Source organism: Lolium perenne, chromosome 3, assembly GCF_019359855.2.
Source record: "Lolium perenne isolate Kyuss_39 chromosome 3, Kyuss_2.0, whole genome shotgun sequence".
NCBI classification, from domain to species: Eukaryota; Viridiplantae; Streptophyta; class Magnoliopsida; order Poales; family Poaceae; genus Lolium; species Lolium perenne.
The window spans coordinates 290,465,536-290,470,019 of NC_067246.2; the positions used below are offsets into that span (position 1 = coordinate 290,465,536).

The 4,484-nt window shown below is 49.6% G+C and overlaps 1 long non-coding RNA gene across 2 annotated transcripts; it reads left to right on the forward strand.

Annotated features, from left to right (window-relative positions):
• The first annotated feature begins 1,119 nt into the window (after positions 1-1,119).
• On the forward strand, positions 1,120-3,839 carry LOC127345201 (uncharacterized). Of its 2 annotated transcripts, none has more exons than XR_007878490.2 (3): positions 1,120-2,830; positions 3,196-3,293; positions 3,365-3,839. It is a non-coding gene; the product is annotated as an uncharacterized lncRNA (long non-coding RNA). The 2 variants fall into 2 exon arrangements; XR_007878489.2 differs by having other exon boundaries at positions 1,124-1,710.
• Positions 3,840-4,484: the final 645 nt, after the last annotated feature.

The window sequence follows — 4,484 nt, forward strand, 5'->3', positions numbered from 1 at the left end:
GTTTCGTGATCATGAACATTGGATGTTATTAATAACAAGGTTATGTCATTATATGAATGATGTAATGGACACACCCAATTAAGCGTAGCATAAGATCACGTCATTAAGTTATTTGCTATAAGCTTTCGATACATAGTTACCTAGTCCTTATGACCATGAGATCATGTAAATCACTTATACCGGAAAGGTACTTTGATTACATCAAACGCCACTGCGTAAATGGGTGGTTATAAAGGTGGGATTAAGTATCCGGAAAGTATGAGTTGAGGCATATGGATCAACAATGGGATTTGTCCATCCCGATGACGGATAGATATACTCTGGGCCCTCTCGGTGGAATGTCGTCTAATGTCTTGCAAGCATATGAATAAGTTCATAAGAGACCACATACCACGGTACGAGTAAAGAGAACTTGTCAGGAGACGAGGTTGAACAAGGTATAGAGTGATACCGATGATCAAACCTCGGACAAGTAAAATATCATGTGACAAAGGGAATTGGTATCGTATGTGAATGGTTCATTCAATCACTAAAGTCATCATTGAATATGTGGGAGCCATTATGGATCTCCAGATCCCGCTATTGGTTATTGGTCGGAGAGAGTTCTCACCCATGTCCACATAGTTCACGAACCGTAGGGTAACACACTTAAGGTTTGATGTTGTAATGGTAGAACTTGAATATGGAATGGAGTTCGAAGTATTGTTCGAAATCCCGGATGGGATCCCGGACATCACGAGGAGTTCCGGAATGGTCCGGAGAATAAGATTCATATATAGGAAGTCATTTTATAAGTTTGAAAATGATCCGGTGATTTTACGGAAGGTTCTAGAAGGTTCTAGAAAAGTCCGGAAGGAATCACTATGGAAGGAGGAGTCCCGGAGGGACTCCACCTCCCCATGGCCGGCCAACCCTAGTGGGGGAGTCCAAGGTGGACTCCACCTAAGGAGGCCGGCCACCCCCCCCCCCCCCCCCCACATGGAAGGGGGGAATCCCACTTGAGGTGGGAGTCCCACCTCGGGTAGGTTTCCCTACTACTCCCTCCGTTTTTTAATATAAGACGTTGGGAGTTTCACGGTCAAATTTTTTTAGGCATGGGAATTTTCCGAGTTTCCCATTTTGCCCTCGCGTCACGGTCCACTCCACCCGCTCCACTCGCTTCCCTCACTCTCTTCTCCACCCGCTCCACGACGCCGTGCTCCACTGTCGCCTGCAACGCCCGCCGCCCCCCACCACCCTCCCTCCCTCAACGCGGTCGCGGATCCCCAGACGACGCGCCCTCGCGACCTCTTGCCACCCCCAGCCGCCTCGCTCAATCTCTCCATACGACAAGCAAGATAAGTTTTTTCTACCGGTGCCCCAAGATTACTAAGCGGCGGCGCTCGATTCGTGGCCGATGGGGCTAGATCCGACGACAGCGAAGGAGAAGGCGGCTGGAAGCGTAAGAGAAGGAGGCCGGCTCCCTCCTGCCGGCCGTCGACCGCTCCCCTGGACGCGGAGCTTCGCCTCCCCACTGCCGAGGTCCGGAGTTGGACAGCGAAGGACGAGCAGCAACTTATCCCCTGTTTGGCCCGTGGCTGCCGACCGCGACACGCGCTCCAAGGCAGGCTGTTGATGCGGCGCTCGACTGGCTCTGGCTGCTGCCGCAGGCTGCAGGCGCCGGGGGTACGAGGTGGAGAACTGGAGGCGCTGCACGAGATCTACAAGAAGGTCAGCTTCTCCATCATAAAATTACTCAGCGCCCAAGGCAGGTAGTGAATGGTACCTGGGCTATCCTACCTGGACGCCATCCTCCTTGGAGCGATAGGAGGGTGAGTGAAATCATCTGCTAATACTCATCTGCATTTGCCTGTATTGCATTTGCTTGGGTAAGAATCATTGATCTGCACCTCAAGCCTGAGACTAGGTTGCTCTGTATCAGTGTTAGGCTTGGCGTGTTTGCCAATCTGCGGCCAGCACTAATATTCGTGCTTCAGATAACTACCTTGCTATATGGCTTAAGTTGCATCCAAGGTCTTGTATCAATGGCATCAGAGTGTCCCTTTGCCTGGTGGTTAGGTTCAGATTTAGCTGTATGTGTTGAGTAGTTTTACTGATCTAAGGGATAATTGAATGAGCAACTCCTGCTCCACTATGCTAGGTTTCATGATGTCGGCCTAGTAATCTTCATTTGCAGGAGTTAAAGATCTCAGTATCCCTGTTGCTGTCACAATTTTTACTGCATGTTACTCCACAACACCTGAAACTTGTCTGAAGTTGCTCATGACAATACTTTAGCATCAGTAGTTGCTACTGCTTAATTGTATCAGTATAACTTGTTAAGGAAACCGTAACCTTGTGAACCATTTGGAATGCTCCCATAATCTTGCTCAACTGCCGTTGCTACAAGTAACAAGATTAAGGTGTAGGAGAAAAAGATGAAGAAGCAAGTGCAAACTTATCTATATTTTCCATGTGTTTCTTAGTGCCAGACTTTGCCAGTTAGTACTCGAATTTTACCTAGTGATGACAGGCTACCAATGCCTGCTTGTATGACTTGAGTTATTTCTTGAATTTCTGTGCTAGACTATGGCTAGAGCTATGACTGTAGCATAATGGTTCAGAATTAGAACGTGGAAGTCTGAAACATACATTTCAGTTCAATCTGGGAAGACCGATTCTAAATATAGGAAGGTACCGATTCAAAATATACATACTTGCCTACTTGGTGAGGCCTGCCTAACTAGTTTATTGCAATAGCCGTGGTGGAAACTGGAGAAGTGGCTCGGTGCTGATATGAGCGGGGAGAAGAGACGGAGCACGCTCTGCCATAGTAGGGGAGATAGAGCCTGTAAGGATCTGAATATCTAATGCCATTTAGACACTTATGCATCTACAGAGCTTCACTTGTGTTGTTCCATTGTTTACTTAAGTGCATTGTTTACAGAAACCTTCCTATACTTTTGTTTCAGGCACTTTATTTTCCATTGTTTGCACAACTTTCTGGCATTTGTATTAAAACTATCAGCTGTTTGACCTTGCATTTTGTTGTTGCTTTTCTGAACATATGTCTGTAGCAAGGTTACTCATTATTTTATTTAGTCTAACTGGAGATACTGTGGCTCAGTATCTCTCATTTTCACTTGTACTCCTGCTGGTTTTACATTCATATCCCTTAACTGGAGTATATTGCTAATCTCTTGTCATCAATTGTAGTGTGACCCCGATGAACCACGGGCATGTGATGCTAGATGCAATGGTGGCTTGATGACTACACCATACTGATCTGATTGGTGGTGCTGCTCTTTGTTTAGGTATGTGGATGCTGCTGCTGTGATGTGTTGTTGCTGCTCTCTTTGTTCAACATTTGTTCTGACTTGTGCAGCTGCTGCTCTCTGTGCGAGGAGCACCTAGACATCGAGGTGATGGGTGAGGAAGACCCTGGGCGCCGATGGTCGACGAAGAGGCGAGGGCCACCTGGGCGAGGGGATCTCATCCTCCAGGATCACCTGGGCGAGGAGCTACATGGGCCGGAGATCCAGGAGCACTTGGGCGGCTGGAGATCTTCCTCCAGGAGCACTTGGGCGAGGAGCTGCCTGGGTCGGAGGTGTAGGGACGGAGGAGTAGTTGGGGCCGGAGGAGGAGCTGCTGAGGCTGGAGGTGGTACCGCCGGCGAGGGTGAGGGCGGAGGAGGCGGAGGGCGAGGGCGAGGGCGGAGGAGGCGGAGGGCGATCGAGGCGTGTACCGATTGAAATCTAGGTGGGTACCGATTCAGATCTGGGAGGGTAGCATCGTCTTTTTTACCTTTTTCACCTGGTCGGAACCGATCGTTAAACGTCTTATATTTCTGCACGGAGGGAGTACATGGAAGGTTCTTGTGTTGGGGTCTTATTCGAAGACTTGTAGTCCAACACTTGGGGATCCACCTATATAACGAGGGGCATAGGGGAGGGGGGCCGGCCACCACAAAGCCATAGCTTGGCCGCACCCCTTGAGGCCGGCCACCCCCTCTCCCAAACCCTAGCCACCCCCTCTCTCCTCCACCTCTCCCGCACGCTTAGCGAAGCTCCACCGGAGTTCTCCATCGACACCGCCACCACGCCATCGTGCTGCCGGGATTCCGAGGAGGATCTACTACTTCCGCTGCCCGCTGGAACGGGGAGAAGGACGTCGTCTTCATCAACACCGAACGTGTGACCGAGTACGAAGGTGCTGCCCGATCGTGGCACCGTGATCAAGATCTTCTACGCGCTTTTGCAAGCAGCAAGTGATCGTCTACCGCAGCAATAAGAGCCTACTCTTATAGGCTTTGGAAATCTTCAAGGGTGAGTCTTGATCATCCCCTCGTTGCTCCCGTCTTCTAGATTGCATCTTGGCTTGGATTGCGTTCTCGCGGTAGGAAAGTTTTTGTTTTCTATGCAACGAATCCCTACACACCATTCATTGTGTAGGGCTATAAAAGCACACCTCAAGCCGGAGTAAACAAGCTCCACAACATCCGGAGT